Source organism: Peromyscus maniculatus, chromosome 17, assembly GCF_049852395.1.
Source record: "Peromyscus maniculatus bairdii isolate BWxNUB_F1_BW_parent chromosome 17, HU_Pman_BW_mat_3.1, whole genome shotgun sequence".
In the NCBI taxonomy this organism is placed as follows: Eukaryota; Metazoa; Chordata; class Mammalia; order Rodentia; family Cricetidae; genus Peromyscus; species Peromyscus maniculatus.
Window position 1 is genome coordinate 51,863,138 of NC_134868.1, and position 22,916 is coordinate 51,886,053.

At 38.6% G+C, this 22,916-nt stretch overlaps 1 long non-coding RNA gene across 2 annotated transcripts in view; it reads right to left on the reverse strand.

Moving 5' to 3' along the window:
- Positions 1 to 22,916, reverse strand: part of LOC143269070 (uncharacterized) — a 71,639-nt gene that overhangs the window by 31,857 nt on the left and 16,866 nt on the right. For both annotated transcript variants that reach the window (XR_013045410.1, XR_013045411.1), the window contains exon 2: positions 705 to 821. This is a non-coding gene — a long non-coding RNA (uncharacterized LOC143269070). The remainder of the gene's footprint in view (positions 1 to 704; positions 822 to 22,916) is intronic.

Here is a 22,916-nt window from a genome sequence, read left to right on the forward strand (position 1 = left end):
GGGAAGATACACCAGCCTATGCAACAGTGCTTTCCCAGGAAGACTTACTTATCAAGGATCTGTCTCACATTGCTTTAGTCTTGGTGAGTCAAAACTCCAGTGGGAGGGAGACCTGACAGGTTAGAAACTAAGGACAGAATTTCATTTTCAAAGCCAGAACACACTCCTAGAAGAATTCCTCTTCTGGGCCAATGGCTTGGTTTTTCTTCTAATATCTTTTTCTACGGATTTAGTGACTCCCAGGCACATATTAAAGAGCAAAAATCTACCAATTTAAACACTGTATTAAATGTATCTTAATGAGGAGTAGATGGGAGTGGGGGAGAGGTAGAAGGGAATTGGGAGAAGGGGAGGCAGAGGGAACTGTGGTTGATATGTAAAATGAAAAAAATCTTTAAATAAAAACAATTCATTTTAATGTATGTATTAATATTACAATGTTCTTGACATCGTCAAAATTAAATAAGGAAAGTGTTCTGGGGAAAATTAACCAGTTCTTAGAGACAGTGCAAAGATATTTCAGCATTCCTGTGACAAAATCCAGAACCGTCATCCTTTCTCTGGTTTAAATATCACAGAAGGCAGTCCTGCTCTGCTCATACCCTGGTGAGCTACCAAGCAACAAATGACCATCCCTAGTCCAAAGTTTACAGAAATCACGCAAAGTTGATTCTAAAACACACACGGTGCCCAGACATGCTTACACAAAATCACAGGAAAAGATTCTGGCTCTCTTCTCCCTGGCTCCCCTCTTCCAGTTTCTCATCATCTGCTTCCTGCTCGCATATCTGGTCATGTATGGCATACATTGTCTTGGGCTCCTAAGAAGATAAGAAAACTTTGAGTAATATCAAGTTGTTTTTTAAAACTGTCTTTCATAAGCCTTTTCTGTGTCTTGTTCCTATGAAACCTGAGTCATTGAGACATAAAAACAACTAAAGTAAAGTGTCTTCAAAAACACTTTACAAGGAACATTAGAACAATGCATGAGTAACTACCTGCACACTGTGGCCCAGTAAAGTCTGCAGATACCCTAAGACTCAGGAACTTACTGGCTTCTCGCTCACCCTGGTGCCAAGTTCTAATGCTGTACCTTTAAATGACAAGATCTTATCAGCATGCTCTCGCCATGAAAATTTTCCAAATGACTTTGTTTGTCAATGAAAGTTCAGCAGGGAAGGAGATGTTCCTGCAGATTAGGTTAAGAAGGACAAGCTGACCCTCTAGATCAAAAGCCAATCTTCCCCTTTAAATGTTAATACACCACCAAGAATACAAACAGAGGGGCAACCAAAACAGGGTGGAGAAGAGACATCCAATGACAAACTGCCTCTATGATGTTTCATCTATATGACAATAAGTAAATGCCAGGAAAAGAACAGAGAATGGAAGGAAGAGATTCTCAAGCTAATTATTTAGTTCTTTAAATTTTATTGTTGCACATGTATGGGTGTTCTGTCTACACAAATGTCTGTGTACCATATACATGCAGTCCTCATGGAGCCAGAAGAGGTTATTGGATCCCCTCAAACTGGGGTTACAGAGGATTGTGAGCAGCTCAGTTGGTGCTGAGAATGGAACCCAAGTTCTCTAGAAGAGCAACAAGTATTCTTAGCCACTGAGCCATCTCTCTAGCCCTAAAAAAATAAATAAATAAACATTCTATACTAAAACCTGAAAGATAAATTTGTGTAAGTGTTTGAAAGGCAAAGAACAGAAGTCATGAGAAGAGAAGGATAAAATAAATTCATGGTATTTTCAAGAACCCTCTGCTTAAAGAAATTATAGAAGAGACTAGAAAGCCTGGTGGTGATAGCAAATGCCTTTAATTCCAGCACTCGGGAGGCAGAGGCAAGTGAATCGCTGAGTTTGAAGCCAGCCTGGTCTACAGAGTAAGTTCCAGGACAGTTAAGGCTACACAGAGAAACCCTATCTTGTAGAGAGAGAGAGAGAGAGAGAGAGAGAGAGAGAGAGAGAGAGAGAGAGAGAGAGAGAGAGAGAGAGGAGAGAGAAACTAGAAAAAATGCAATAATTATCAAAAATAAGAAGGAATTTTCCTCAAAATAAAGAAACATGTAATTTCTACATTTAAAGAGCCTGTCTAATGCTCAATAAACATTTCCATGGAAAAGCCTATTATGTGGACACATCACACACCAGGAAGGTCTTAAATTAGATGGGGTCTTCTGTAAAAGTGCTCAAATAAATCTCTCCTTTAGGAAAGACTTCCAGAAGTTTCTGCAAGAGTGAATTCAACGCCGGGCAGTGGTGGCGCACGCCTTTAATCCCAGCACTCAGGAGGCAGAGCCAGGCGGATATCTGTGAGTTCGAGGCCAGCCTGGGCTACCAAGTGAGTTCCAGGAAAGGCGCAAAGCTACACAGAGAAACCCTGTCTCGAAAAACCAAAAAAAAAAAAAAAAAAAAAGAGTGAATTCAAATACATCAGTGAAAAGGTTGCTCAAGTCAGAAACCATAGGAACAAATTGAATGCCAAACGTGTAAGATATGGATATTTTCTTTATTTTTCTCTAACAACAAAATTTATTTCTCACCTTTATTTTGGAAAGTAGGAATCTGAAATTTATGGGAACAAATGAATATTCAGACCATAGCAGGCCACAACTTCATTTAACTTTAATTGCCTCCTTAAAAGTCTCATATCCATATGCAGTCACTCTGGGGTGAGTCAATGCTTCAGCATGTAAATTTGAGGATGAGAGAGAGACAATGTGATTTGTAATACAAGTCTAACAAAGAAGAAAGTTGTTGGTTATAGTTTATAGGTCAAAAACCTATAAATACTAATATGGAAAAGGAAGTATCATTTTTTCCAGGATCTATAATCATGCACGGATAGCCCAAATGCTATAAGACCTTCATTCACTTCTATATACTGATCATACACATCACATACAAAATTCCCTAAAGTTGCCATTCATGTTATATGTAGCATGAAACCACACTTTTAGAAGGTCAGAGATACGGAAATTCTCAATACAGATGGATCTAGAAGTGATTGGTCTGGTGTATCTTCACTAAGGAAATATCTAGATGGTGCGTATTTGCTAATTAAAGTTAAATGAATTGGCCTGGAACCTAACTCTCATCCTTTTTGCCAATGTAAAAGGAGTAGAAGTAAAAATCCATTCCCCTCAGGCAAGAAAATATTTATCTCAGTTCTCTTCTTCCAGCCTGTATGTAGCTAAATGAAGTTTCTTATGCCATATAGCTAATGGAACTATGAGACAGGCAACAGCTAATGCTAATTAATCATTTCAGGTCAACTACAATGTGAAAATTCAGTTTGTTGCTGATGTTATGCAATCTTGTTCTTGATTACGCTTCTGATTAATTTATCAATTAATTAGAATTGTTCACATATCAAAGAAATAAAACTGGTGTTTATCAATCTTGCCTATTTTTTAAAGAACCAACCATCCTTTCATTGAATATTTTTTTAATTCTTTGAAGTTTTCACTGTAGAGGTCCTTTACTCCCTTAGTTAGGTTTATTCACGGATAATTGTTTTCTTTGAGACTATTGAAAATGGGAGTGTATCCATGATCTCTTTCTCTGTATGTTTGTTTTTGTTGTGTAGAAAAGCTATTGATTTGTACAAGTTGATTCTGTACCTTATCACATTACTGAATTTGTTTATCATTTCTAGACTATGGCAGAATTTTGAGGGTCTCTGATATATAATATTGTATCATGTGAAAAGAGAAATAGTTTGACTTCCTCTTTCCCTATTTGTATCCCTTTACTATATGTCTTCTCTTGCCTTATTGCTTTAGCTAGTACTTCAAGTACATTATTGAAAACAAGTGGGGGTAGAGGACATCCTTGCTTCATTCCTGACTTTGGTTGACTTGCTTCACACTTTTCTCCATTTAGGATGATGTTGGCTATTTTCTACATTCTCTAGGACTTTGGTGAAGACATGTTGGATTTTTTTTTTTCCAAAGGCCTATTCTGCATCTACTGGGATGATGGTATGATTTCTTACTTCTGGCCCATTTATGTGGTTTGTTACATTTATTGACTTGCATATGTTTGACCCATCCCTGCATTTCAGGGATAAAGCTGACTTGGCTGTGGATGATCTTTTTGATACATTCTGTTTATAAGTAGTTTGTTGAACGTTTTTTATTCTGTGTTCATTAGGGAAGTTGGCCTGAAGTTTTCTTTTTGTTGTCATTGTGTCTTTACCTGTTTTTGAGTATTACAGTGATAATGACCTCATAGGATATGTGGAGATGTTCCTTTTGTTTCTATTTTTTTTTAATGGTTTAAAAAGGATTGGCTATAGATCTTTGAAAGTCTGATAGAATTGTGCTGTGAATCCATCTGGATCTGGACTTTTTTTGTTATATGGAAGGCTTTTTATTACTATTTTTATATCTTCATTTGTTATGGGTCTGTTTAGGTTGCTGACTTTTTCTTAGTTTAACTTTGGTGGCTTGGCTGAATACAGAAATTCATCCATTTATCTTAGGTTTTACAGCTTTGTGGACTACAGTATTTTAAAATATTCTCTTGTACAAGTCGGAATTTCTGTGAGTTCTGTTGTAATGCTTCCCTATTCATGGATGATTCTATTAATTTTAGTCCTCTCTTTCTTTTGGTTAGGGGGCCAAATATCTATCAGTCTGTTCATCTTTTTTAAAAACTAGCTCATAGGTTACTTGATTCTTTATATTATTTTCTATCTTATTGATTTCTGCTGTGATTTTTTATTATTTCTTGCCATTGACTGAGCTTTGATTTGATTTATTCTTGTTTTTCAATTTTTTGACTTGTATAAATAAGCCATTTATTTGTGCTCTTTTTGATTTTTCATGTAGGCACTTATATCTATAAATTTCACTCATATGACTGCTTTCAATGTGTCTTAAAGGTTTTGTTGTATTGTGTTTTCAATTTCATTTAGTTCCAGGAAATTTAATTCTTTCTTGATTGCTTCTTTGATCCATTCTCCATGCAGTAACAAGTTGTTTAATCTCCATGAGTTTGTGTTTTTACTAGAGATTTGTTTGCTATCAATTTCAAGTTTTATAGCACTGTAATCAGAAAAGACACAGGAGCTATTTTAATTTGTAAAGATTTGTTTTGTGTCACAGGATGTGTTCTATTTTAGAAAAGCTTCCATGCACACCTGAGTATAATGTGTTTTGTGAGTGTGGGCTTGAGTGGAATATTCTATAGATATCTGTTAAGTTCATTTAATGTATGATATTAATTAGTCTGTTTCTCTGTTTTTCCTGATTACCTGTCTATTGGATAAAGTGGGATATTGAAATCATATACTATTAATAGATTGATGATAGTCTTTGACTTTAAATCTAGTAGTACATTTTTTAAGAAAATGGGTACACCAGAATTTAGTGTTTACATGTCCAGAATAGTATTGTCTTCTTGGTTAACTGTTTCCTTAATTGTAATTAAGTGTTCCTCTTTATCTCTTTGTTTAGTTTGAAGTCTCTTTTGTCAGATATTAGGATAGTGGTGCCTGTTTGCTTCCTGGTTTTGTCTGATGGGAATACTTCTGTTGGTGTTTTTACTCTAAAATGGTGACTATCTTTAAAAGTTAAAATGCGTTTCTTGTAGAAAACAAGTAGATGGGTTTTATTCATTAATAAAGTCGGTCTGTGTGTTTTGATTGGAGAATTGAGGCCATTGATATTTAAAATTATTGTTAAAATGTGTGATCATTGTGTTGTTGATTTTTGGTGGTGATGTTTGCATTCCCCGTGGTACTTTGTGTTTTTATCATTATGGCTTCATATTTTTCTTTCCACAGTCTCTCTTGCTTTGCTCACTCCTCTCTTCAGCCTGAAGCATTGCTTCCTGTATTTTATTTTCTTTAGGATTTTTGTTGAATATAAATTTTTAGGCTATTTATATCATGGAAAGTTTTTCTTCCCCCTTCAATTACGGCAGATTGTTTTGTGAGTATATTAGTCTAGGCCAGCCATCATAATCTTTTGGGACTCAGAACGCATTGCTCCAGGCTCTTCTGACTTTCAAATTTTCCATTGAAAAATCAGCTGTTGTTCTGATGGGTTTTCTTTTATATGTGCCTTGTGTATTTTCTCTTGCAGCTTTCCATACACTCCTTTGGTCTTTATATGTAGTGTTTTAACTGTGGTATGCTATGGAGATTTTATTTCCTGGACTTGTCTATTTGGTGTTCGGTGTGCTTCTTAGAAGTATGGGTGTGGATGTCTTTCCCTAGTTTGGGGAAGTTGAAGAGCTTGTTGAATATCAGATCTATACCACTGATATTCTTCTTCTAATTATTCTTCCTAAGATTTTTCTCCTTAATTTCATTGAGATGGGGTTGTGTGTGTGTGTGTGTGTGTGTGTGTGTGCCTTCTTTAAACTCCTTGAATTCCTGATGAAGTTTATGATTGTTCTTTTAAATTCTGTGTACTGTGTTCATCTCATTGGCAAACATTTTTACAGGACTGGTAAGCTTCAGAGAGAAGACAGTGCCTTGATCATTTTTATATTGTTGATTTTAATCTGGGCGTGTGGACTCCTTTGGTTAGATGTGTATGTGATATAGACAGAGAAGGTTGAGGCATAATATAGGATATGTGGTTGAGTTTGTGCCTAAAGTTTGAAATGACTTGGGTGGAATAAAGTCAAAGTAGACAAAGGGGACTGGGTTGGTGTGCAGAATGTGTGTCCTGGTCTAAGCCTAGAGTGTGGGGTTAGATCTGGCTGGGTGGAGAAGTTAGGTATGACATGGGAAAAGTCTGTAGCTGCAAAGTATCAAACCTGAGTCCTCTGCAGCAAAAGAAACAAGTGTTCTTAACCACGGAGCCATCTTTACAGCCCAATCAGATCATATTTCTGATGGTTGCAAGTCTATAGCAGAATTGATGGAAACTTGTTTCAGAGCTCCACCTAGTGATAAGGCAGCAGAGCTAAGTCCAGACTCAGATTCTAGGCAAGTTACACGTTTGTCTGTACTCTGTTCTTGCTCTGATCAGGGATTCCACTGCTTTGGGTGTATTTTTGTTTTCTTCATATTTAATTTTTGTGTTCTTTGTATATTCTAAACACTCTGCCACATGTATAGCTTGTAGAGATTTTTCATCATTCTGTAAGCTGCTTCTTCACTCTTATAGTGTACACACATTTTTTAGTTTAATTAGGTCCCATTTTTCAGCTCTTGGTGTAATGCCTGTGCTTACAAGGGCACTATCAAGAAATTCATTTCCTGTCCCTATAAGTTGAACTATATCTCCTGCTTTCTCCACTAAGTTTTGTGCAGGGTGAGAGGTAAAGACCTAGTTTTGTTTTTCTGCATTTCTCTCTCTCATTTGTCAGAGGTTCTATGTTTTTTCCAATGTCAAAATTTAGGAAGTTGTAGGAATGCAGAATTATATCTGGATCAGTTCTATACAATCAATCAGTGTGTCTGTTTTTATATTTTATTTGCATGACCCTGTAGGATACCTCTAAATCAGAGGTGGCAGTACTTTTAGGAATATTTTTTATTGCTTAAGGTTGTTTTAGCCACCCCTGGCTCTGTTGGGTCTCTATATAAATTTTGAGGAATTTCTTTTTCAGTTTCTGGGAAGAAATGTGCTTGAATTTTAATGAGGATTGTGTTGAATCTGCAGATTGTCTTTGATAATTTAGCCATTTTCACAGCACTAGTCCTACCAATCCATGAGCACGAGAGGGTTTTCCATCTTCTGGTTTGTCCTCTGAGTTCTTTCTCTGGTGTCTGGTGTATCATCTTTCACTCCCTCAGATTGATTTGTTCCATGGGTTTTGTTTTGTTTTGCTTTTGAGGCTACTGTGATAGGATTGTTTCTCTGGGTTTTTATCTTCGTATTTGTTATTAGAATATGGGAAGACTACAGTTTTAATGTATGTGTGTTTTAATGTACCACCCTATTACTTTGATCAATGGGTTTATCAGCTATAGTTTTCTGGTAAGGTCTTTTGTATGTAGAATCACGTCACTTGTAAAGAAAGATACTTTGACTTCTTCCTTTCCTGTTTGTATTTATTTCATTCCCTTCATTTGTCTTATTTCTCAAGCTATGACTGCAGGGACTACTTTGAACAGAGTGGGAAGAGTGAACAAGCTTGTCTGGTTCCTGGTTTTAATGGAAATGCTTCACAGTTTTTACCATTTAGTATGATGTTGCATGAGTTATTGTTGACAATTGCCTTTAATATGCTGAGAAGTGCCCCCATACCTAGACCCTTCAGCACTATTAGAGTAATGTTGGATTTTGTCAAAGGCCTTTCCTATGTAACATACTGTATAAATAGACTCAAAGATAGAAAACACATGATCTCTAACTAGATGCAGAAAATGCACAAAGAAAGAACAGAGAATACAAATAAAATATCCTCCAATTAAGAATTACTTGAAACGTTGTCACTCGCAGTAGGATGAATCTCTATAAACCAGTTGACTTAATAAGACAATCACATGACCATAGACAAACTCAGTATAAACAGTCTAGTCTTGAGACTTTTACAGACAAAACTAGGTTGTGTCAGGTTGAAAATGAAAACTAACCAACATATCACATGATTCATTAGGTACAATCAGTGGGTATAGGGCTGTCTTCTTCAGGCCTAAAGAAGGAGTCTACTGAGACACACACACACAATTGAGAAACACAGGTAACAGGATAACACTCACAGTGGAATGAAGGTTCCCACTGAGAAACAGAGCTGAGAGCTGATCCGCAGGAAGAGAGTCTACAGACACAGTCTTAAAAAACAAGTCTCCAAATTTCAGGGCAGAACCTAAGCTACAGTTAGGCTCACCTTCCTGAGTATAGATTGCTTTTACTCCTGGAGTCACTAACTATAAATGCAGTTTTTATGTTCCCTACTATTGATATTCTGAGATACTATTGATATTTAAAACTTCAAAATCTATATTTCACAGTGATTGGGTGAGTACCTAACATTATCCCTATTTTAAAGGAAAAAAACCACTAGAGTACAGAAAGCTTAAATATTATTATTTAAAGTTATATAACTAGTACATAGAAAATCTAATGTAATCGGCCAGAGAGCCTAATTCTCTAAGAGCCACGTAATTGTCCCCCAGAGTTCTTAGAATATCTACAAGGAACACAAGAAAGGAGACTAGGACTCCTTCCATTCCACCTGCCCTCAGCTTTTCTGATAGGAACTTTGTGTCTCCAAGACAACTCTTTAAGCCTTCCCCTGCTGTGGGATGGTCTGTATGTCAAATTACTCTGCTTGGTCAATAAATAAAACACTGATTGGCCAGTGGCTAGGCAGGAAGTATAGATGGGACTAACAGAGAGGAGAAAAGAAAGAACAGGAAGGCAGAAAGAGTCACTGCCAGCTGCCGCCATGACAAACAGCATGTGAAGATGCCAGTAAGCCACAACCACGTGGCAAGGTATAGATTTATAAAAATGGATTAATTTAAGCTATAAGAACAGTTAGCAAGAAGCCTGCCACGGCCATACAGTTTGTATGCAATATACGTCTCTGTGTTTACTTGGTTGGGTCTGAGCGGCTGTGGGACTGGCGGGTGACAGAGATTTGTCCTGACTGTGGGCAAGGCAGGAAAACTCTAGCTACATTCCCCCACATCCTATTTCATGTCCCCAGTCTGTGGAGCAGATGCTAGCAAAGTTCTGGAGGACACCTGACCTCCAGCAATTGTCACCTCCGAAGCTCCCAGGGTGGTCCCTGCAGTCACTTTCACAACTTCATCCTTAGTCCCGTAGATAAGCTTACATAATGTTCACTGTGCTGGTCACACTAATTGCCTTAAGGGAGCATCATTTCTTTGTTAAAAAAATGCCTTGGCAAGGCCTCCCATGGGGAGTCAGCAGAGCCTGGTACATTCAGTTGAGGCAGGTCCAAGCCCCTCCCCCTGCACCAAGGCTGTGTAAGGTATCCCACCATAGGCTGGTATGTGAGGTTGGTGTGTAAAATGAATAGAAAATTTCTCAATAATAAAAAAGAAAAAAAAAACAGGTACAACCATAAACTTAAAAAAGAAAGAAAATGCCTTGGAACACCTATCCAGTTTGGGGGAGGGGTGGACAGTGAAGGAGAAAGTTCTTCAAAAAGAGGGAGACAGCTACTGCTGAGAGCGAACTTTCACCCCTCGACCCTCTTAGCTCCTGTCCAGGGAGGGGAGATGTCTGAGCTACCCGGCCAGACCTCTTCTTGCAGGCTCTCTGAGTCATTTTGGCCAGACAGAGACTAGCATGGACTACATTGCCAGAGAACATTCAGACTCTCTAACCTGAAAGACACAGCAACCCAGGCATGAAGCAACAATTTAGGGCTTCCAGAATGACAACAAAATCCATGCAGAGCTAAACATGAACAGCTATTAACAGCACTGGAAATGCCTCAGGACACACAGCACGAGGGCAAATTAACGGAACTTCACTGGCACCGATGGCAGCTCATCTGTGAGGTTGTGCAGTCTCGGCTGCCTACAAATACAGCTGCCATCAACCCTCAGGATTCCTGAGACACTCAGCCTCCCAGAATCCCCGGTCCTCTCAGCACTCTGAGGACTCATTCTACCCACCTTGAAGACTCTGCTTTCTGCTGCTGCTGTGTTACTTCCTCTTCTCCTATACCACCTCCGGTAAGCTTGACGACCTGCCGCATCTGCCCAGGACGGAAGGGGGTGGGGACATGAAGACAGGCCGTGGAGGTAAGCCTGCCCAGAATGGGGGACATGGAGGCAGAAAACCAGAGTACAGAGAAGTGATTCTGGCAGGGATGCAGACCTAGTCATAGGCAGACTCCAGTCCTGTGCAGGACATGGGGGAAGTGCCTTGTAATGGATTCTACTTCATCCATACAGAGGCCATCTTCTGATCCACAGACAGGAATTTCCATACTCATCTAAATCACTGAGGAGTGTTCCCCAGGTACCCTGACTCAGCCAAGGTGCCACCACCTCCCCTCCAACTATGCCAGCTAAACGAGGAGCCGGGACTTTCTCAAAATGTAGATATAACCATCTTATTAAATAAGAAACACAGAGCCAATACAGAGATGAAAGCCAAGAGGTCAGAGCGATAGCTAAGAACTAAAAACCTTACCCTTCACTGTTGCTGTTGTCCTATCTCTCCGAAAGACAGCTATTTCCTGTGTGTCTGTCTTTTTTATAGAGTTTCTGTTCTGCCTTCTCATTGGTTATGAACCCTACCACATGACCTCCTAGTCACTGCCTGTCTGTACGGACCTCCAGGTCTTCTATGGTTGGTATTGAGATTAAAGGTGTGTGTCTCCAATGCTGGCTGTATCCTTGAACACACAGAGATCTACCTAGCTCTACCTACCAAGTGCGGGGATTAAAGGCGTGAACCACCACCGCCCAGCTTTCGCTATGGCTTGCTAATAGCTCTGACCCCTGGGCAACTTTATTTATTAACATACAAATCACATTTTAGTACAAATAAAATATCACCATATTAAAATGTTCAAGCAGTCAGGATACCATAGGTGGTATTCTATTTCCTGGGACACACATCCAGATTATCCCCTGAGGGAATGTCTCATTCTTAGATGGGTGCTTCTTTCTTATCCAGCTCAGAAGATCCCACACACTCTGAGACAAAGGAACCTATCTCTGACTCAGGAACAAATGGGTTCCAGCCAGAGAAATTAAAGACATATTTTCCCCATCTGTGACTTCTGTTGATCCCAAGACACAAGTTTCTGGCCTTTATTGTCCTCATCTGCACAATGAAGGTTCCAGAAATCACAACAACTGTAAAGTTCTCTGGGAAGTATTAGTAACCTTTTCTCAAAGCTCTCTCTCTCTCTCTCTCTCTCTCTCTCTCTCTCTCTCTCTCTCTCTCTCCAAAAGACGTGTCAACTTCTTGTGGCTCAGCCTCATTTATGCACATTCACTCTCAGAATCTCTCCCTCTGTGTCCCTCCATCTTAGAAAGCTACTCAGAAAAATCTCATTTTCATGGATATTTGATAAAGAAAGCAAAGATCACCGTGTTTTAACATAGCTATACATTAGTCTTTTTATTCATGTTCCCTTTATCCCCAACATCTGGCCTGTGTCAGGTCGTGTTTGACCTCAATGGCCTAAAGGTCCTTGTCAGTTCTTCCTTGTGCAGGTCTCTTTCTGATGAATACAACACTCTTCCCTGCCCTGTGCTCACGGCCCCAATCTAGTCTTCACAACTCTTCTCTTTTTCTCCATTGTAGCTCCTTAGTCAGCATTTCCTACTTCATTTCTGGCTGCATAATCAGTTATAGCCTCACTTGAGTCGCTGGCTGGGAGTGGAGGATAAATACAGTCAGATGAAAGAAGACCTCAAGTCACTCTGAATACAACTATAAGCTGTCTTCCTAAAGTCCATAGCTAAATGGTAAAACAATCTATCTTTGCTCAGAGTTGCGGGTATAAAATTGATCCCATTAATTTGAAGATCGCCTGTCCTACAAACCTTCTTTAAAGGCCTGCTCACCTTCCTAAGTCACTGAGAGGTGTTCTCCAGGTACCCTGACTCAGCCAAGGTGCCACCACCTCCCCTCCAACTATGCCAGCTAAACGAGGAGCCGGGACTTTCTCAAAATGTAGATGTAACCGTCTTATTAAATAAGAAACACAGAGCCAATACAGAGATGAAAGCCAAGAGGTCAGAGCAATAGCTAAGAACTAAAAACCTTACCCTTCACTGTTGCTGTTGTTCTATCTCTCCGAAAGAGAGCTATTTCCTGTGTGTCTGTCTTTTTTGATTGCACAATGAAGGCTCCAGGAATCACAACTGTAAAGTTCTCTGGGAAGTATTAGTAACCTTTTCTCAAAGCTCTCTCTCCAGAAGACGTGTCATCTTGAGTTGATTTGGCAAAAACACAAATTTCAGAATTCAGCAGAATGTGAGCTGATTGGGGGGGGGGGAGTGAAAACTCATTGAATTCCTCTGAGCCCTGGCACCTGTGCTAAATTTAAAGGGGAAAAAAGCATTTGTCTGAGGAATAAATGCAAATATAAGCATGCAATTTATCTCTTGAGAGGAAAGACCAGCATCATATTAAACATAAGGTAGACTGTACAATTGTATCTCCCCATTTAAATGAGAAGCCATAACTCAGACCACAGACTGCACTGCAGTCCACTGGGATACGGTGTGCAGTACACTTAATATTACCTTCACTACTGTTGACACTATTACATTTCTTTTGTGGCTTAGTTTTTCTTTCCTGTAGCTTTCAAAACACTTGCTTTAGTCTGTGTTTCCAGTGTTTTAACTATATGGCATGCGGACCTTCTCTTCTGGTTCAGTCTATTTGGTGTTCTGCGGGCCTCTTGAACCTGGATGAATATCTCTTTCTCTGAAAATGAGAAATTTTCTACTATGATTTCATTGAAATATTATCTATGTATTGGCCTAGAATTCTTCCTTTATGCCCATAATTCATGGAATTGGTCTTTTCTGTTACTTTTCTTGGAGAGAAGTGAACAAATGTCTATTCACTCCAGCTAAGACACCAATGACAATCCAAAAAAAGAATTCAACACAACTCCAAACTGCTGAAACAATAAGTTTATTTTGCTTACCTATAGTCATGGCCGGGGTTGGGGGGGGGGGGAATCCCAGCTAATCATGGGTGACAACCTCAAGGAAACTATTTCATGGAGTTCCACATTCACTTAGTCTTCTACATCATGTATAGTCTATCATGTCCTCACCACCTCCTGGAGCTGGGTGCAGGGAGGAGGGATGGGTGACATCACACAGAGAGTCCCATGATATTACTGATCTCTTACTATGGTGTGTCACCGCCCCATTTCCATTACCACACACCTCCATCTGTTTGATTCTTTTGTTGCCATGACAAGTATTTTGGTTGTCAGTCTAGCTGCCTCCCCTCTATAATGACAGAGAAACAGGACATGCCCAATGGAAATTATTCTACCTCAACATCACTATGCAAGTATACTCGCATTTGAGATCTACCTCACCATGGGCCTGCATGCATCCAGATGAGAGAAAGTCCGTCTTTCTCAATATTTTTCAGTGAACTCTAACAATACCAAGGCATGTCTGTAAGACTATTGCCTCCTGGATCTGAAACAATTTCATTTTCCAACCCTATCAGTTATAAAAAGAATGAAAGTCATGAAGAAAGATAAATGATAATGTGCTAACTTGTATTGAAAATTAAATATAAAGAATTAATTTATCTCAGAAAAATATAACCAATGATCAGACCAAAATGACATCCATAAAGAAAAAAGAGATTCAAGAGTCATTCAAATTTTCAGTGCTTATGAGAGAACTTAAGGTTTCAACGAATATTCAAGGTTCTGAGTACACATACTAAACAATAAAACTTCATCCTGTTTCATGTGCTTTCCAAAAACACGTCAATGAAAAATGATTTGTGTTTGATTATCTGACTTTATGTATGTGTTGGAAAACAATTCTATCATTGAAAAAGTAAAGTGAGTTCTTTTAGAAAAGAAAAAAAAAATGAAAGTCACCAATGATAAAAATTATTTGTCCCCAGGACTAAATTATATAGTTTGTTATAAGGTCTTCTTTTGAAAGGAAAGATTGATAGAGAGAGATTGTAGTTATAGGGGGACATTAACTGGTCTACCCATTTCAATCACCCAAACAACTTGGTTTGAATTATGTTCATTTAGATATTTCCTTCATCTGAAAGCTAAGGAATAATCCAGGATAAGTCTGGCCTGAGACTGAATCTCAGGGAGCAGGCACAACCAGGGGTATTAAGCCTCCCTCTTCCTGTAGCTAGCACATGCCTTTGGGGCACTGGGCTTACTACAAGTGAATTCATTTCACTGTGATGAACTCTTCTAAATGCCCAGCTTATATATGATGGGTCAGACAACAGTTACCCATGATGAGCAGCCTGAGCCCCGTGGTACATGGTGGCCTATGATGGTGGGAAAATGATTGACTGTAAGTTTGCAGCAGTAAGTGAAGTCCTTCTATTTGCCAGGTATTCAAACATCTGCATGCTTGGAATTCTGTGTCTGAAACACTATACCTTGTTTTCACTGGACAGAAATTTTGATTAGAATGGCTTTGCCAAGACCACAGGCATGACCAACTTGCAACCAGACTACCAGAAACTCAAGCATATTGTTTTAACAAGTTATCTAGGAGGCTTGGGGGAAAGTTTCAAGCTTCAAAATCAAGGATCCAAAAACTCTCAATTTTTTACTACGTATCAGAGTTAGCTACTTCTTTTAATAAAAATGATCCCAAAAAAAGTAAATCAAATCTTCAAGAGCATCTCAGTAGATTCTGAGATGTATACAAAGTAGAGAAATGCTAGGTCAGTGTCTCCCTACTTGGATACACAGGGCTCTTTGGTATAAATACTTCAGTCTCTAGGCTCCCCTGTATTGTAAGACACCAAGGAATGTGTCTGTGCATACCAGTAAGCCCCTGTGTCAGTCCTGTTTTTTTTTTTTTTTTTTTTTTTTTTTAGTTCCTGTCTGTATCCAACACAGTAACTGATAGAACATTTAAAAGGAGGACGGAAATGTTGACTTGTAGTTTCAGAAGTGTCAAGCATGACACCTTTGACAGGAAGGGCATGTCAGAGCAGTAGGGATAGGTGAATGCTGCTGACTCAGCTGGACTTCTTTCTCCCTTCTATTCCACACAGGCTCCCAGACCATGGAATGGTGCCACCCATTTCAGGGTGGATCTTATGATATCGGTTAGTCCTCTCTGGAAACACCACACAGACACACCTAGGGAGAGTATAATCAGTGCCCTTATTAGTGATTCTCAGTGCAGTAAAGGTGCCAATGGAAATGAACTATCCTTTCTGATCAGCAGTGACAAACAAAAATGTCTGCAAACAAACCCAATGTCCACTCCTGGTGGATACCCACAGTTCTGGGCTGCTGCCGTATGTGATAATAGGGTCATTCGGCCTCACCAGCAGTTTCCTTGAATGGGGAAGATGAAAAGCAGTAAGAAAATGTTCTGGGACTCTTTCAAATGCAGAACTGTGAACTGACTCATCAACTTCAAGAAGTAATTATATGATAAACCAGACCACCATATCTCTTCACACTACAGTGTGTGTGTGTGTGTGTGTGTGTGTGTGTGTGTGTGGTTGTGTACTTTATACAATTGTTCTCTGTGAAAAATCTGAAGGCATTTGAACACTAAGCCATCTCCTGGGAGATGAAGCAGTAGAAACACGAATTTTGGAATTTGGTTGAATTTAATTTGGTTGTGATGGGATAATGGCCAACTTACTCACTCTTTCTAAGCCTCAGTTTCCTTGTCTGCAAGTTAGGGGGAAGCAGTATATTTCTTGGACAAAAAAAGAACAGCTATAAATGTAATAATCCATCATAAAGGAAAAATGAACAGCCTTGGGATATGAGAACTGGGAATATATGATGATCTAGACTCCTCAGTTGCCAATTTGAGAGGTGTGGTGGTCTATGATAAGTCATACAGGAGACTCGTTCTAGGACAGAGTGTAACTAGAAAACTGATGTTATAATAATTACACAAAGTAACTGGTTCTGTTGTGTCATTTTCATACATACATATGATGTCCTGTGATTATACTCAAAGCGCATGACTCTTCCTAATCTTCCCTCACTTTTCCCCTTCTACATCCTCAATAGCACCACTCTTAGTCCCATTACACCCTCACTCCACATATAAGAGACAACATCCAATACTTAACCTTTGTAGGACCAGCTTTTCTCATTATATGACAGTCTCCGGCTCCATACACCCTGGGTTTGATTCTAGCATGTCAAAATTGCACATTGCTATAAAGTTGGGTTACTTTCTAATTTATACTCCCTAGAATAAACTATAATTGTATATTATATAGTGCTCATGGTTAACATGAGATTATAAAAGATGAGAGATTTCTAACACTTACAAGGATTGGGTCACATGACAAAGACGTACTCCAAGTGTTTACCTAGTCCCTCAGACTTCAGGAGAAATCACAGATAAAATACTCCAGACAGTGAAAACAATTCTACTCTTAAACACATGTAGAAAGTAAATCCATAAATTCAAACAATAAATCACTAGATCGTTCAATTATTTTGATAATGTAAAATTGAACAAAATAAATGAAATAGTAACACTAAATTCATTGTTATTCCATCTGTGTCCTTAATATATAGGATAACTGAAAGCAATGAGAATTTATTCTTGCTCTTTCAAACTAGTATGTATTATTGCAATAGAATTCATATGACGTTTTCATTTATGTATACCATGGACTTTGATCAAATTCACCCCTTCATCACCTGATCCTTATCCCCCTTTCCCATATAATATTCCTAATCCTTTTTCTTCTTCACACACTCATTTATGCTCCCAGGTTCCATGTAGGAGAGAACATCCATGATGCTTGACTCTGAGTCTGACTTATTCCTCTCACTCTTGTTCTCATCACTTCTACCCTTTCTTCTTAATGGTGTTTTCTCTCCATTACAGCAGAAGAGAACTCCACCATGTACACTCACCTGTTTAAGGACATCTAAGAATGTTTCCATGCCTTGGCTACTATAAATAGTGCCCAAAGTAGCATGGATCTGCAAGTACCTCTGTGGTGTGCTAACATACATGCTACAGGTGCACACCCAGGGCTAGTGGTGTAGATGACATCACACAATAGTTCTAGTGTTAGTTTTGTGAGGAACCTCAATAATTTTGCCATAGTGTCTGCACTACTTTACATTCCCTCTGGAAATGTATGCTATTCCTTTTTGTCTGTGTGCTCACCAGCATTTCTCATTTTTCTAGTGGAAAGAGACTTAACAGCTTTTTGTGATTTTTGTCGGCATTTTGTCCTTTTTCCTTTGAAAAGAGTCTGTCTAATTCATTGCCCAATACTTGGTGGATGATTTTCTCTCTTGGCATTTAACTTTTGGTGTTGAATTTGATGTTACATTTTCTGGTTATTAACCCTCTGCTACATGAAGTGTTGGCCATGAAATCCTACTTTTCAATCATTGCTATCATTTCCTGAGCTACTGAAATCATGGTTGCTTTTCTGCTACTATGACCAAATATATATGAACAGTATGAAAGGAGGAAATACTCATTATGACTAAGATCTTCAGAGTATTCAGCCCATGGTTGCTGGACCCCATGGGCTTCTAAAGAACACAGTGGGGGAGGAGTATGTGGAGAAGAAGCTCCTTTAGCTCAAGGCAGGTAGGAACCAAGAAAAGACAGGAGGGAGCAGGGAGAAGGTGCCATTTTCCACCTGCGACCTACTGCCCCCAGAAAAGTCTCATCTCCTAAAGTTTCTAGAACTTCCCAAATTAAGGTCATGAACCAGAAACCAGCTCTTCCAAACATGAGCCTTTTGGAGGACAATTTATATCCAAACCATCACCAAGTCCTAATCAAACATGTCTGTGTATATTTACATCTCTATGTGATTCCCTCATATTTCTCTAGTTGCTTCAAAGTTTTGTCCCATTCTAAAATCTTTGGCTTGTTTTTAAGGCTGAGAAATAACAATCAAAATTCAACCCTCTATATAGGGGTACTCAATTTCTTTGGCCTCAGTTACTGAAGTGGCTGTGTTTTTGTGCAGTGTACATAGGATTTGATCACTAAAACAAAATACCTTGCATAAATAACTTACAGGAGGATGGGTAGATCTGAACTCATATTTTCAGAGGAATTGGTCTGTTGAGGTGCGGAGGCTGTGGCAGAGCAGCGAAGTTCTCAGCATGACGGCCAGGCAGCAGGCAACATCAGCACTACAGGATTTCTCACTTTTCCTATTATTCCACCTGGACCCCATTCTATGGAATGTTGCCACCCATCGTCAGAGCAGATTTTCTGCCTCTAGGTAATCCTCTCTGGAAATGCCACCACAGACCCACCAGAGGTGTGTTTTTCCACCCTGCCAGCTGCTTCTCAACCTAATCAAATTAACAATAAAAATTAACCACAGTGCCTTTGACAAGAATCCACTGGCAGCTATGTGGGTTTATTTCAAGGCCTTCTCGTATATGCTATCGGTATTTTTGTTTCTGGGCTGATGCCATACTGTTTTTGTATACTGTAATATGGCTCTGTGATATCATTTGAAGCCAGATATAATGGTCCCTCCAACATTGCTCTTTCTTCTCAGGAATGTTTTGGCTATTTGGGGGTTCTTTGTATTGCCATACAAATGCAAGGATTGTGTTTTTTCTATTCCTGTGAAGAATGTCATTAGAATTTTAATGGGCACTGCCTTGACTCTGTAGATAATTTTAGTGTCATGGCCATGAAAACATTAGTAAGCCTGCTGATGCACAAACATGGGAGGTCTTCCTATCTTCCTGTGTCTTTGTTTCCTTCAATGCTTTGGGCCTCTCACTATAGTGGTCTTTAACATCTTTGATTAAGTATACAAGTCTATACATATTTTAGAGGCTTCTGTGAAAGGGCTTCTCTTCCTGATTTATTTCTTAACAAGTTCTTTATTGGTGTATAAAGAAGTAAAAAGGAAAACACTGTTGATTATATAGCCTACTATGTTACTGAACATGTGTATTATATGTAAGAGTATTCTGATAGACTCAAGTCTTTCAAGTATAGGCTCATATCATCAGCAAATAAGGATCATTTCTTTCCTACTTCTATCCTTTTTATTTCTCTCTTCCCTTGCTGCTGTAGCTAAGAACCCAAGCACTATATTGAAAAAGAGTGACGAAAGTGAATACAATTGTCTCCTTCCTAATGTTAAAGGAATTACTTTCAATGGTCCTCCATTCAGTATAATGTTGGCTGTTGGCTTACCACACATGAACCTTATTATAGTGACACACTCCTTCTCATCCTCCAAAAGTCACTCAGGCTTTTATCATTAATGTATGTTAAATTTGATCAAAATCATTTCCTACATCTACTGACACGGCCATGCAATTTTTCTCTTGGCTATATTTAGTGTTGTATTATTTTTGTTATTCTGCACATATTGAACCACTCTTGCATCCTAGCATGAAACCAACTTTATAATCACACGTGAATGTTTTAATGTGTTATTTAATTCACTTAGGAAATTGCAATCTATGTTCACCAAGGAACAGTTGTATACAGCTTTCTGTGCTTGTTCTGCCCTGTGGTGGTTTGAATGAGGTGCCCTCCATATTCTTGGGCACATGAATACTTAGTGCCCCATTGGTAACTATTTGGGAAGGTTTAGGAGGGATGACATAGCTAGAGGAAGTGTATCACTAGAGGCAAGCTTTGAGGTTTCAAAGCCTTCCCCTATCCCCAGTTGGCTCTCCCTGCTTCTTCCTTTTGATTTGAGGTATGAGCTCTCAGATGCTTCTGCCACCATGCCTGCTTGATGCTATGCTTTCCTGCCCTGATAATAATAGTCTCTCATCCATCTGGAAGTGTGAGTCAGAATTAAACCCTTCTTTCTGTAAGTTGCATTGGTTAACATGTTTTATTACAGCAATAGCAAAGTAATAAACATATACTTCTACTCAGTTTTATATCCAGATGAAAATTAGTTTGGAGAATTAACTTGGAAGTATTCTTTTCCTTACTATTTTGTGAGCTAGTTTGAGAGCTATTAATGTTTGTTCTTTAAATACCAGATAGAATGATGCATTGACACTCCAGTATTGTGCTTTTCTTTGTTAGAAATCTACTGCTTGGAAACCATTGATTGCTGTATTACAAATCTTCTTAGATTGCTTATATCCTTTCAATTCAGTTTTTCTTTCTTTTTTTTTTTTTTTTTTTTTTTGGTTTTTTGAGACAGGGTTTCTCTGTGTAGCTTTGCACCTTTCCTGGAACTCACTCTGTAGCCCAGGCTGGCCTCAAACTCACACAGATCCGCCTGGCTCTGCCTCCCAAGTGCTGGGATTAAAGGCATGCGCCACCACCGCCTGGCCTTCAATTCAGTTTTGACAAGTCAAATGTGTTTAGGAAATTATCCATTTCTTCTAGATTTTATAATTCATTGCAATATAATTTTTCAAGTATTCTGTAACAACCTTCTTGTGGTATCTTTTGTAATATCCCCTCTCTTCTCTCTATTTTTTTGGCTTCTCATTGCTCTTTCTTTTAATTAATGTGGCTAAGGGCTTGTCTATTGTGCATATCTTCCCAAAGATCCAATTCTTTGTTTTGTTGTTATGCACATTGTTTCCTTGGTTTCAATTTCATTAATGTCACCTGTTGCTGATATTTCTGCCTTGCCTATAGTAGAGCCTCCTCTGCTTACTCAGCACTAAGAAGTAGAAGGGATAAATAATATATATTGCATATTATATATATATATATATATATATATATATATATATATATTTGTAAAGGACTATATAGATACCCATGAATTCTAAATGCTTCTAAGTATTTATGTTACTTTCCTAGTTAGAGATAAACATTTGGAGTCATTCCATTGTGAAGCTGAAGTCACACTAAACATGCTGTAAGATCCTTCTCAGCACTGATAGTCTTGATAAGAAATAAAAGCTATCAGTGGACTTCTGCAGAACCTAGTTGACTATGAATCTACCTGATATCAGCATTTCATTGACACTATAGCAATTTACAACAATAATGGACAATATAAATAAGAATCAGGATGATATAGAGATAGGATGTGAGCTAGAGATCAGACAATGATGCCCCTGTTATCTACTGGGTGACTTTGGTCCAAGATGCTTCTACAAATCATGGATGGTGTGTAGGAAGCAGATTTCCTTTACTTCCTTTCCTATCTCCATGGCAGCACAGTTGATTTAAATTTCTGTGATGACAGGTTCTATACATGCCTTGTCCTATGCATGCTCCACAAGAAAAATATTGATATTTAGCAGTGGCACTGTGCCTTATGAAACTTCAATTTCTTTAAAGGTGAATGGGTGCATTAAGTTAGGGGCTACCATATTGAACACAGAAACTTCACAAAGAACAAATTCAAACAAACAAAGCCTCTTTTGCTCTTGACTGGTGATACACAAACTCAAAATGCTTTGTATATATTTCCTGCCACTCAAATCAAATTTGTGTCCAATCTAAATACCTCATTTAATGCTAATTAATTGTAAATGCTATGTCTCCAAAAACTATCACAATCTGGGAAACTAGGGAATTGCAGCTTGTGAGCAGGAATTTTCAGAGAACTTGAGTCAGCCTACAATTTATCAGAGGATGTAGATAAAAACTATAGCTTGAGGGCTACTTACCAGGGGTATCACAGAGTAATTTTGTTCTGTGCTAGCTCCTGTTGAAGACTAATCTAGAATACCTCCTGTGTATTCTGTGATTCTCCACAGAAGGCAGAATAAATATCAATTTCAGAAACTTATGAAATTCTCACAGGGTAATCATTATATCAGTAGAACATTAATGATTATAGGTTTCAGTGAAAATGGTGGTAGAAAAGTCTGGAAACTTGGACTAGAGTCAGAAGGTCCAGTCTAATTAAAAGAGAGAAATGATCTCAGGATAAATTCATGGTGTGGTAAAACCTGTAGAATTAGGAAATAGAGGATATTGCATCTTGGGGACAACAGTAAGATGGGGTAATAACTGCATTGGGGAAGAAACTTGAGTCTCAACAGCAAAAATAAAAGCTACATTCAGAACCCTGCTGCTCATCCTTGGCAAGTGACCTTTACATTGGTGTGATTTCATTTCCAGTCCCAAGGATCAATTCCATGACAACTGTTGGGAAGAGAAAATTATCCTGTAAACTTAGATAAACATTCACCAAATGTTTTCAAGTATTTGTTGTTATAGCCAAGAATCTTAAGGACATCTGTTTGGATGTTGGAGTTCTAACAGGTTTTAGAGAAAAAAGGAGAATAGTACCTATGCCAGAAAAAGGAGGATACTGTCTCCTTTCTGTTTGTCCTCATTCTGCCACAGTTGTGGGCAGCTGTAAACCAGATAGACCCGA